Source organism: Heliangelus exortis, chromosome 9, assembly GCF_036169615.1.
Source record: "Heliangelus exortis chromosome 9, bHelExo1.hap1, whole genome shotgun sequence".
Lineage (NCBI taxonomy): Eukaryota > Metazoa > Chordata > Aves > Apodiformes > Trochilidae > Heliangelus > Heliangelus exortis.
This window is the reverse complement of record NC_092430.1, coordinates 1,899,232-1,911,909: the sequence shown is the minus strand read 5'-3', so window position 1 is coordinate 1,911,909 and position 12,678 is coordinate 1,899,232. Positions and strand designations below refer to the sequence as shown.

The 12,678-nt window shown below is 44.8% G+C and overlaps 1 protein-coding gene across 2 annotated transcripts in view; it reads left to right on the top strand.

Annotated features, from left to right (window-relative positions):
- Positions 1 to 16: 16 nt before the first annotated feature.
- The window catches only part of HDLBP (high density lipoprotein binding protein), a 37,464-nt gene continuing 24,802 nt past the window's right edge, over positions 17 to 12,678 (top strand). The window contains exons 1-2 of one of the 2 annotated variants that reach the window (XM_071751662.1): positions 37 to 181; positions 1,020 to 1,129. The gene's annotated coding sequence lies outside the window, so the exon portion shown is untranslated. Of the gene's footprint in view, positions 182 to 1,019; positions 1,130 to 12,678 lie in introns of both variants that reach the window. The other variant, XM_071751660.1, reaches the window with a different exon arrangement.

Genomic DNA, 12,678 nt, shown 5'->3' with positions numbered 1-12,678 from the left:
GGGGCTTGAAATTCGGCGCGCATGCGGCTGCCCGGTTCTCCTGGCAACCCGGCGGCCCGGGGACGTGAGGGTGGGACTACCCGTATGTTGGTAGGTCACGCACATCCCTCTGCTTTACCAAGATGGCGGCCGGCCCCTCGGCCTCCTACCCAGCATAGGCTTCGCTGCGGGACTACCAGAGGTAAACCCGCTCCCGGCGCCGCTGACCGCGCGGGACGGGGAGAGGCGGGGAGGGTGGAGGCCGCCTCCGGGCAGCGGGCTGACGGCGCGGGCCTGTCTCCGCGGCCCGGTGCGTTCCTCTGCCTCCAACAAGATGGCGGCAGCAGAGAGACGGGCTGGGCGGGCGGGACTCTGGTGGGCGCCGGGCTCCGCTCTATGGTCTCGGCACTTCCCATTGGCGCGGGGGGGGACACGTGCCGCCCGGCACCCCCGCATCGGCTCGGGGTGCGGGGGCTGTACGGAGGGACCCCCCGCACACCGGTACCCTGCCGCCCTGCTGCTGGGCGGGCGGCGGGAAGCGCTCCGGTGCCTCTCGGGGAACGGGCGAATCCATGAGTCATGGGCCGCTTCCCCTCCCTGCGGCCGCCGCTCAGCCGGCGGGGGTGACCGGGCTGACCGGGCCCTGCTCTCCTTCTCCTCCTCCTTCTCCTTCTCCTCTTCCTCACACTCGGCTGGGTGCCGGGTCCTGTCTTCGATTCCAGCCTGCTTCGGAGCTAGGGTTTGTAAGAACCTCCTCTTGCTCCGCTGGTGGGCCGGGAAGCTGAGGGAAAAGCTCATGGGTTCTGCTCTGGGGAAGGGTTTCTGCCTCGGCTGTGGCTGCTCAGGGCGAGCCGGACACCCCCGTGGGGTCAAGGAGAAGTTCTGCCTCTCAGCGAACGGCGTTCCGGTCCTGTAGGGTGGTTTTGTTGCGGGTTATTTGTAGAACAGGGTGATCCAGCAGAACCGCAGAGGGTTAAGTGCAGGGAGATCCTTGGGCCAAGCTTGGGTTGACAGGAGATAAGGTGTGCATCCCGTGCTAGGATTCCCAGCTGGCAGGAGCAATTCCTTCCACTGAAAGATGAGACTCCAGGGAGCAGCTCATGCTGGGAACAGGAGTAGCAGCACCAGCAGCTCACTCATAACTCAGGAGGTGAGCCAAGGTCCTTGAGTTCACAGTTCTTCTGGTTTAGAATTTGAAGTTAAATTCACAGCTCTGCAGCTGGGAAGGGAAAATTAAGGGTGTTCCACTGCCCTAAGGAGTTTGAAGGAGTCAGTTCTTTTCCTATACTGCTGCATAATGAGGGAGGAAGTTCTATACTACTTCATTGCATAGCTTTTGTTTAGTAATGCAAGTGAAGATGCTGCCTCATTTAGTCCCCATTTTTCCTGTTGTTGCTATCCAAATGCTGTGCACTTGTTTTAGGTTAGAACACAATTTTAACAGATAGTGTAATGAGGTTTTTTACTTGTTTTAGTCCCAAAAGTGGTGTTTCAGGTGGTGTTTCATAGGTGGATTGGCTATCCTCCTCTCTGGTGTAGGAATATACATCAGAGGCAAGGCAAAAAAGGAAGCAGTAGTGTAATTTGTAGCTGTGTGTCTGCTAATCTCTATCCCCAACCCTCTGCCTGTCTAGGTTCTGCCTGAAAAGTTGAAAAAAATTATAAAACTACTTCTTGCATGTTAAAAGATTATTGTGTTAAAGGCTCTTGGTGTTCCCTGCTTTTTCTTGGGTGTCACTTCTCTAGACTGGGATAGTCAAAGAAGAGGTTGCCTGCTGATCTGTGACTGGAGCTTAATGTTCTCCTTATGTTATGCAGCATAATGGTAAAAATAGTAACTGCTTTTTGGTGGGATAAGGGCAGTTGTTCTTACTCAAGTGGGTAGTCTTTGTTTCCACTTTACTCTTAGCTGCTTCTGAAAACACTGTGGTCTGTTGGAAGAGAGCTGTAGCTTTGGGTTTCATAGCTCTTTCCCAGAAAAGCCAGCCTGTGCAGTTCACATGTTTTCAAAGAAAATTGAGATGTTTCTTCAGTGACAGTGTTTTAGCTGATATATCCTCTCCCCTCTCCTCCAGGAGCATGTTAAGCTGGTTTGGATATACTTAAAATTCAGGTGAAAATCCAGGTACTTCACCCAAGTCACTGCCAGTCAGATGGTTAGAGTAGTCAGCAGTGGTACCAAGACCACTCCAGAGTGTTCAAACAATGTTCAGTGTTCAAATGATGAAAAAGGTCATTCCCCATGACAGGAAGAGTATCCATGGGATTCTGTAGAGTATTGGATTTATCTGAAAATGTTTTTTAGTTTTCTTTTGGTTTTGGCTTTTTGGTTTGTTTAGGTTTTCTTTAAATCAAAGCTGCTTAACAATGGCTCAACTTTTTGTACTGAGGAAATCTACAGAAGGAAATCCTTAGGCCTATCCTGTGCAGAGATTATAAAATGAACCTTAAAGCAAAATAGGAAGACTCTGACAAGTGTCCTCATCCCAGTTCTGAAAGTGGTGAGCAGTAGAGACAAGGTCTGGAAACTACCTTCACACTCTTCTTGCTGCCAGAAAGAAAAAAGTTACAGATCAGTTGGTCTGGTCCTTAGGCACTGGAGCCTGGGCTGGCAGGACACTGTAACCAGAAATACAAGCAGAGCCTCCTCTCTGTAGCATTACTCTTGTGGAAATAGTGTTGCACTCTTGCCAAAGACCTGCACTCCTGAAGAAGTTGCAACAGGGCTTTTTTAATTGGGCTGAGAAAGGCATCTTCACCCAGGGTGTAACGAGTCTAACTTGTCCAAGAGCACCCAGAGCCTGTAAAAAACTTTTGCAACATGGGTCTGTGCAATAATTAAGTAGGTATTATTTGTATTAGAATATGAAAACAGATGAAGAGATAGAAAAGTAAAACCCAGCTGCAGAATCTGAGCTGAGTTGCTCCTCCTAACTGCTCCAGTCTTGAAAGAAGAGAGCATTAGGTTGTGCTTGTGTAGCATGGTGGGGTTTGCTAGGGGGGTTTTATTTTGCTTATTATATTTTGGGGGGCTTTGGTCTAGAAGCTATCCCAGCAGAGTCTGTGCTTGCAGGAGGCTGTGGTAATTATTGTGGGCTTGGAGACTCTTTGGAATGGATGGGAGGGTGCCTCTGGAGGGATTGTGGAGTGGCTCAGGAGATACTGGGAGCTGTCTCTGGACTCCAGGTGCTTATGCTGGGTTGGTAATTAGGCAAGAGTCCAGTCTCTTGAGTTCAGAGCTTGTTTCAAGAGCTCTTTGAGTTTTAGAGATTCCTAGTTTTGGACTAATAATTTTGGGCTACAGTGAGTATGGAATTCAGCATGTGACTTTATATTTAGCTGTCCTCTAGCTTTAAAAGAAAGTCTGTTTATGTCCTAAAAATCTGCTATTAAAATCATGTGATTTACGTTACCATCTTAAATGGAGAAGTCCTGTACACTTAATTCTAGTGACCTTTCTCCCCATCTCCTTTCTGTAAACTGATGTTGCTCCATAGCTCTCATGGTGTGATTTCAGTGGAAGAGAGTCAAGATGAGAAAAAAAGATGTACCAATAAACAAGGAGGAAAAGCTCTAGCCAATGCTTTATCATATTTTACTTGTACAGAAGAAGATTTGTGTTTAAGGTTTTAATTCTCCCAAGGACAGGTAGGCTGTGATGAGTGTTTTGGGTTTATTTTCTTTCATAAGAAACTTAGGTATATTAAAGCCAAAGTAGTTCTTTTTTCCTTCATTTTCCCTTCGTTTAGGTAGTCTTTGGTTTCTTTACACAGGCTCTGGTACTTCAGCAGCAGTCTCCCAGAACACAAGTATCCTGTTTAGTAACTACCATACAAAACTTTGAACTTGTTGGGAGACATTACTTGTCTCTCATGACTGGTTCAATTTTGCTGACTCTTCCATGTGGGAGATCACTCAAGCCTTGAGCGATCTAATATTTTGCAAATTATTATTAGATATATTAGCATGTGATTAACATAGGTATATTAATACTTCTGCTAATTTCTTGACTTCAGCTGATTGAAAAAGCATTTGCTTTAACCTTGCTATTTCTGTGTTTTGAGGAGGGCTCAATGTTCAGCAAAGAATGAAGGGGCTGTGCCTTTCTGGAAGTGCCTGTCCAGAAGAAAGCCAGCTGGGTTTCTTAGTGCTATAAATGAAGCAAAATGTTGCTGTATTTAGAGAGGGGGAGAAAAAACTTGGCAATGCTCTCACCTCAGTGAAGTCTCCTTAATTGCAGTTATTGGTTTGAGGAGGAAACCTCGTGTCCTGATGGCAGGAGGCAGAGGTGGGAAGGGGCAGCAGGTGAAGCAGGGCTGGAGCTGACCTTGGCTCCCTGTGGTGGGAGCTGCCTGTGTTGGGAGGCAGCCACAGAGCCATGGCACTGTGTCACTCTCTTGGGAGGAGCAGCAAGGAGCTGTGTGTCCAGATAGAGCCATAAAAGAGGCACTTGCAAAGCAGTGGGCAGAGGGGAAAAAAAAAAAACAAACAAAAAACCCCGGAGAAACCTGAGAGAAGATGGGCCACAAAAGGCTCGGTGTAGAGGAAATCATAATGAGTTTAACTTCAGTGGAAAAACAGCACTGGAAGAAGGGAAGGGATTGGTTCAGTAGCTGTAAGATGACAGGGAGTGATGATTCACAGGAAAAGTTTTGCCTTTGAGAGGATTGAATAACACTGCAAGGTTGATGCAACTTTCCTGAAGTCAAGCTGTTGAATTTAATTGTAAACTAGATTTACTTGTTGATGCAAAATGCAAGTAGTACCAGATTCTCTTATACACAGCAGGACAACTTCCAGCAAGAGTTTTTTTCCTTTTTAGTGAAGATTTTTCACCGATGAGAACCATTTAAGAAAAGTTTGGAGATGGAACTGATAGGTTTGCTTAGTGTTAATGGAAGAAACCAAACACACAAACCTAAAACCAACAAGCAGAATTCCAGGAATGACTTTCATATAAATGTATGTCACAAATCAGGTTGGTTCTGGTAAAAGCATCCATGCACGTAGCTTGTGAGTACACCACACCTCTGACCTGCACAAGAAATATCTGTGACTGAAAATCTCTGGAAGCAAGTGCTGATATCATGGCAATCAAGGGCAACTGGGCTGGTGAAGGGACTTGAGCACAGAACCTATGAGGAGAGGCTGAGGGAGCTGGGGGTGTTGAGGCTGGAGAAGAGGAGGCTCAGGGGAGACCTCATCACTCTCTCCAACTCCCTGAAAGGAGGTTGGAGCCAGGGGGGGGTTGGGCTCTTTTCCCAGGCAACTCTCAGCAAGACAAGAGGGCACAAGAGGGCTCAAGTTGTGCCAGGGGAGGTTTAGGTTGGACATTAGAAAGAATTTCTTTCTGGAGAGGGTGATCAGGCATTGGAATGGGCTGCCCAGGGAAGGGGTGGATTCTCCATCCCTGGAGATATTTCAAAAGAGCCTGGATGTGGCACTCAGTGCCATGGGCTGGGAACCACGGGGGGAGTGGAGCAAGGGTTGGACTTGGTGATCTCTGAGGTCCCTTCCAACCCAGCCAATTCTATGATTCTATGAATTTATATTCCTGTGGTGTAGCTATGCATTTAGCTACATCACAGCAACTAACAGGATCTTAAGGAGGAAAGCCTTGGAATGTTGCTGTGTTTTCATTACTATTCAGCTTGAAGGTGTCAGGACCCAGCCTTCTCCCTGTGTTACTGAACTGATAATGACTTGTTGGGGTCTCTGTCAATAAAAGTGTTGTCTGACCCATCAAGACTCTAGTTTTAATAGGTTACTGGTATCCTATCTCAGTAAATATCACGAGGCAGGTATGGTGAGCTTTCATGAGCTAACCTCTGTTGTGTTTTTTCAAGGATAACTGGAATAGTGTTCTTGCATCATTCAAGTGCCAGGCTTGTTTTAGAGTACTGGCATGCAGCATGGGCATCATGCTATCACTTTTCCCCTACTCCTGCTAGTTTTGGTTGCCTGTCATTTCAAAGGTTTTGCAATGAGTTGTTTGAAAAATCAGTAAAAGGTTGTTTTTGGTTTTGTTTTTTTTTTTTGTTCAGGAATGCTGAACACCTTGATGTCCATTGCTCAGTTTGGATGGTATCACCTGCAGTAATACCACTTGCTGGTTCTCTTCCTGTTGTTTCCATTTATCCCTGTGTTTCCGGCACTGAAAATTAAACTGGATATTTCACAAAATAAACTGGATATTTGCCAAAGATGAGACAAAAAAAAAAAAAAAAAAAAAAAAAGCTTAGGCCAGGCTGTGTGGCAGGAACAGGGACATCAGGCATGGGATGGATACATAGGTTGAGACAGGAAAAAGGAAGAGCGTGCAAGTCAGAGTTGATGCAGTGAAGGTTCCCCCACGGGCAGGGACAGAGGCAAAGCCAGAGATAGCTGGAGTGGAATGAGAGGCCAGGAGTGATCCAAGTGGACTTGTTGCTGTTTGTACCAGCTGCAGCCTCAGGTGAGGAGCTGGGGGTGTTTGTGTCTCCCCAGTGGGCACTGGAGATGGTGTAGGCTTTCCTACCCCCCCCTTACCCCTCTCAGAGGGGAGCAGGGCTCCACTTTCTGCAGAACAGGCTCTGGCTGTTGCACTGTAGAAAGCAAATTTGCTGTTATCTCTGTTCAAGTGATAAACCTGAGTGTAGATCTGTGTTGGAGCACTTGAAAGGAAAGCTGAGAACAGCAACAGAGCAGGCAGAGTTAGAGTGTGGATGGGAATATATAATCTTTGGCCTTTTATTATTTCATATGCTTTTGTTTTTAAAATTCTTCAGCAGTTGGTGTAGCCTGCTGGGATTTAGGACCATGGTTTTACAAGGACCCTTAATCTCTGGAGGATGGCAAATTGTAGATATGTGACTATTGTTTAAAAACAGAAGTGGTTAAGCAGCACTGAGGAAACTTTAAAATTCTACACTTACTCTTATAAGTAGTTTCATGAAATTAAAATACTGAGCTGAAGGCTCTGGTTGTGGCAGAGTTGTGGCTAACATAAGAGCATGTAGTGAGTATCTGGAAGTTCAGAAGTCCTTGGAAATTTAACACCTATTTTATTTCAATACTCCTGTTGCTCAGGATTAACAAATCCAAAAGATAATAACAACATGTGGGTGGGGGACTGTACAAGGATCCAAGCAAAAAATATTGTACCTAAGGTGGCACATGTACCATTTAGTTGAGCCCAAAGATGAGCAGGGTGGGAATGGAAACGATTCAGTTATGAAAAGAGGTTTTGAGTGTAAAATAATAATATTATTTGTAACAATTAGTGGAAACAGTTTTACTCCCAGTCCTTGCTCTTCCTCTGTCTCTCTCTCCTTTCACAGCAGGCTTAGTGTGGCCCTGCAGATTTGGAAGAGAAGACTGTCTGGTTTTTTCACTGTCAGTTTAGATCACCCTGATGTAATTCCAACACATGAAGAGCCTTTTGCTTGGCCTAGTAGAGATTAGGAATTAGTGCTTGTCCGTGGATACACTGAGCCCCTATTGCATGTGCTGTGAATAGGACAAAGGGAAGGTTGTACTTAAATAGCAAGGGTCCCATCATCACTTCTAAAAGTGGCACTTGGAGGCAGATATTTGAGTTCCTTTTCAGAGGAGCTGTTGCCAAACTGAATACTTTTTTTAGTTTTACATTGTTACTTCCCCCCTCCAAACAAAGCACTCATCTCCCTGCAAGTTTAATGATTTTAGTCTTCTGAAGTTTTTCTTTGTCAGAGTCATTTTTCTGGGTTATATTTTCAAACTGCTTATTGTAACTGAAAGGTTGAAATAAAAAAAAAAAATCTACAGAGCTAGAGAGTCCTGTGAAGCCATGTGACTTGGAGAACTGGAACTTGAAAGAAAACATACCAGAGCACATAGAAAGTTTATAAAAATGAAGCTCTGGCATTCTCATAAGTGTTTTTTATCCAATAAACATTGGTAACTGAGGAATCTTGAACAATCTTTTAAGGAGCTGTGACCAGGCTTGCATATTTTTTCTGTACAATACCTAGAATCAAAAACAGCTCATCAAGACTAAAAACCAAAACCAGACAAAAATGTCTGTTTACAGTTTCCATGATTAAGTTGCAAGTTATCCCCATGAAAAATGTCACTGGGCAAGTGTCAGTTTGCAACTTTTAAATTTTTTTTTTCGTTTTCTGTATATATTTACCTGGTTGAGTGGTTGTCATCTTTATAAACTGCCATAACTAGGTCCTGTAATTCTGCCCTGCAAAACATCAGCCTCAAAGTACCTGTAGGAGGGTCTTGGGGAGTATGGTTACATGTTCAAACTGAGGCAACAAGTCAGCTGTGGATTTTCTAAAAATGACAGTGTAAAAAAAAGTTTAGGGCTTGCAAGTCCCTTACCTTTCTAAGCTATGTGATATGAGAGCTTCTGGCAACATCTCTTATTAAATAAATAAACAAAGAAAAGAAAAAAACCCTAAAAATTGCCACGTGTTCACTTTATATTGCAGTTGCCAAGGGAGAGGGAAGGAGGGACACTGAAAAGGTAAACAAAGGAACTCCAGCCCAGTAGCCAAAAGAAGGTGAATTGAAAGTTTTCTTCTGAAGAAGAGGGAGGAAACACCACAAAACAAAGCAGACACTATCTCTGCAATCCTCACTTCTTGGGTAACCATGATATTTATCTGCAAGTATCCAAGCAGGCCTTAGGAAGTAGCTCTCAGCTCAGCTGTGGGTGATTTTTCTTCTGCAGTGCAGTTTGAACCAGAGAACAGTGCTGCAGCACCACTCTGAAAGCACCTGTGTATGATGAGCAGACAGTGTGGTGGTAAGTTAAAAATCAGATCAGCATGAAGAGCCAAAATTGAAATCAAAGGTTCTGTGTGCAAGTAAGAAGCCTTTCTCACTCTTAGGATAGTCAGGTATTGAAATAAGTTGCCCTGAAGTTTGTGTGCCTTTGAAGGCTTTCAAGACCTGGCCAAAGAAACCCCTGGACATTCTGATCTGACCCTAGAGACCCCAGAGACTCAGACCAACCTGTTTTGTTGTTGGGTCTTCTGAATTTCTGTGATTCCTTTCACTTCTGCTCTGTGCCACTTCCAAGGCAATGTGTGTTACTTCTGTTTTCATCTCATTCCAGTTCATCTGTTCCGTTTGGTCTTGGTGATACGAAATCCTAACTCCTCCTGGAAGCCAAGTTTGTGTCAGTTAATTAGATTTCTCTTCTAGTTTCAGTGAAAGGACAGACTTCTGTCCTCTGTGGAGTTTCCTTTTGCTTTGCTTTTGGATTTATTTTATTAAACTGTCCATTGGCTGGCTTCCTTATCTCCAAAATGGTTGTGGGCTTTTTTTGTTGTTGTTTTGTTTGGTTTGGTTGGGTTTTTTTTGGTTTTTTTTTGTTAGGGCACCTGGCATCCAAAGATCATAACGTTCTGAGCAACCTGAAATGAAATAATGAGTCCACAGAGTAAATCAAGACTCCATGTTCACACAGCCAGGGCAACCAAGACAATTTCACAAGGCAGTTCACAAATCAGCAGCAAAACTAAGAGTTGATCTTGAGTCTCTTGACTGGCTTGTCTGTTTTAATCACTAAATGTAATTTGCTTACAGTGTACCCATGCAAAACATGCATCTCTGCCATTAACTAGTAGCTTTTCCTCTCTGCAGTCAGAGGGTTTAAAGCTACTTGTGCACACTGGAACTGTCAGCACCAGTAAGTTGCTTCTCATCTTCCTACCTGTTTTACTTGCCCCCTTTTTTTACTGAGCACCCTGTGATAGTTTAGGAATGGCAGTCTTTGTATTTTTTTGCTAGCTGATGGTTGCATAATGTTATTGTCAGGGTGCCCAGGGAATAAATATATCTTCAAAACAACCATTTTGGCCTGAGAGGCCTGCTGAGATTAGGCACCTTCCTTCAGTGTCTGGTCAGCTCTTCTGCTTGTGCAAGGTAATTACCCTTAATAAACAATGTAGGTTTATCAGGAGACAGCCAAGGCAAAAGTGATGTTGTGCTCCCCTGGGACCCCTTATTTACACCACCAAGGTCCCACGTGAGACAAATACACATGGTCTCACCTTCCTTCCACCTCTCCCTCCCTGGGAGGTTGGATTTGGGATTAGTGTAGAGGCTCAGGTAGACTTTTCTCTTTCTACCAGCAGTTCTCTACTTGAGTATTTACCCTGGGCCTCTGAAGATGGTGGGCTGGCATTAAATACAGCTGAGGGACAGAGTTTAGCCTACAGAATCATTTCTTCCTGGTACTGATGTGTGAGTGGGGAAAGGAACTGCCTGACTTGCATGTCCCTGGAAGTTTTCTTCCTCATGGCAAATAGTCTGGTATAAGAGTCATGGAGACATAAGCCAAATAAATTGTCGTTTTTTATCATGAAACTTGTTTCATTCTTTTAGCAGAAGGATGAATATAATTTGACCCTTACTTTAATAAAGGTTTTCCTGGAGAAATCAAGAACATTTTATTGGAAGATGGGCAAGTAGCTTTAGAGTTGAGAAGTGTATCTTTCTTCATTTGGCTGAGAACCCAAATACTCTTTCTCTGCATCCTGGATGCTTTTCCACTTCTTCATCTACTGTGATCCAAAGTATTCCCCCACCCCTTCTCTCTTCATGCCACTTGTGAGGCATTAGCTGAGTTACTTCAGGGGCAGTTATTTTGTAGTGCTTTCTGACTTCGATGTGTGAGGTAAGAACCCAGAGGTTAAACAAAAAAAAAAAATAATAAAAAAAAAAAAGGTGCTTATTTGTACAGTTTTGGAAATCTGGAGTTACATTTAACAGGAAATAAAGTCACAGCACACTCTTTGGAGCATACTTGGGTTGCTTTCCAAATAAGGCTTGAAGTTTCTGGCAGGAAAAATAGGGATCTCTTCTAACAGCAGAAAATAAGAACAGGCTAGAAGAAATCCTTTGTAAAATCCTAGCTCAGTGAGGGTGAATGTGCCAAGTAAAGACCAACCTTTTTGTGGTCTTTGCTCCAGTAGTTCAAGGAGCTGAAATTTTACTTTCTCCTCCTCAAGAATCCTAGGGTGCTGTGATTATGGGAAGCTTCTTAACTCATCAACCTTTGCTTTCACACTGGCAAATGTGTTCAGTGTTAGTTTTATCTCTGTGTGAGTTTCATATTTTTGCTGGTCCTATTTGTGTCCTCCCTCAGACTGGTGATAAGCCACCACTTAGATAAGCTATGGAAATTACATATTGCCCAAGCCTTCACCCTTTCTGTTGAATGAACATTAGTGCTCTCTTTGCAAGCTTTTTTTTTTTTTTTCAGTTGTTCTCATCAGTCATAAAACCAGGACCTGTTGTAATCCTGCCAAAACATGGGATGCTAGAGGGAAAGGAGGCAGGTTAGTCTTTGCTAAGGGGTTGGGTACCTCCTTTGTCTCTCTTCCCCTCAGCTACCAAAAATTCCTATGTTTGGCTTCTGGAGGAGTCATTTTACACACATCTCCATGATGAGCATTTTTTAAATTATTATTATTGAATAGGAGATTGCCCTTGTGGGCAAGTAGAACAGGCACCAAGCAGGCCCTGCAGGCCTTGCTCTGCCCTATATATTTCATTGCTTTATGGAAGAAGAGGGCTGGGGTGGGATGTGGATGTTCAGTGAATCAATGCTGTGCTGGCAGGAGGAGCAGTAGGTTGAAATAGGCCTCCTAGCACCCTCTAAATTTGCTTTTTTCCAGGTGCAGGATGATTCTGTACTTACTGAATGAGGGAGGAAAGGTGAGCTCTCCTTCAGCAGAAATCCCAGAGTGACATGCAGTGGATGTGTTAGGCCTTCCAGTGTCTTCTGGGTCTGGCAGGCTTCACTCTCACCAATTGCTGCTGCAAAGAGAGGAAGACAGAAACACATGGGAAAGATTTCCTCTCAACAGTCCTGGAGAGGGAACTGTGATACAAGCCAGAAATCCATCATGTCCTAGCAACCCCAGTGGCTACAGCAATCCTACAGAGAGCAGGAGAGGGCTCTGTGGTTGTCCCATAGGTACAAGGTGGAAGGTCCCCACAGAGCTGAACCAGATAATGAGGTGGAGTTGAGGAAGAAGTAAGATGTTCCAGTGAGATGCTCTAGGGTGGGGATTGTGGTGCTCCTCTGGCTCCCCAGCACAGGGGATCATCAGGGTACTCACCTGTGGCAGAGTTAATTGGATGCAGCAAAGTTAGAGCATTGAAAAGAGGCTGCTTGCTTTGCTCTGGGGAGGTAAACACGAGGGAAAGTTCCAGAAAAGCATCATGCACTTTGGGTCAGAGTTTTAGGCTCCAGGTCCCACATTAGAACCCCCCCTGCTCTGCCCTCAGCTGCAGCCTGGAAGCAGAAGTGTCCAAAGTCTGGAGGTGATGGGGTTTGGCCAAGTCCCCCAAAGCTCTGCTTTTGATTTTTGCCCCAGCCTGCTCGCCTGTGTCTTACAGGGTGCTGCTGGCATCCACAGCCCAGACTTTTTGTGTCAGAGGAGCCTGAGCCAGCTCTTGGAGCATCTATGACGTGGCAGCAGTGGTTGCTGCCTTTCTGTGCAGCAGTATCCTCACAGAGACCAAAAGATTTTTTGAGGAGAGGCCGGTACAGGGGGAGATGGATCATCACAGTGTCTGGGCAGGGTGTCAACTCTTCATGACTGTTCTCCTCCCTTTAACGTACTTCCCAGTTTCACCCACAAGTGTATTTTTATTTCCAGGGATAAACTGTGTCAAAAAATTTAAGTGCTTTAATGATGTCCTCCCAGACCA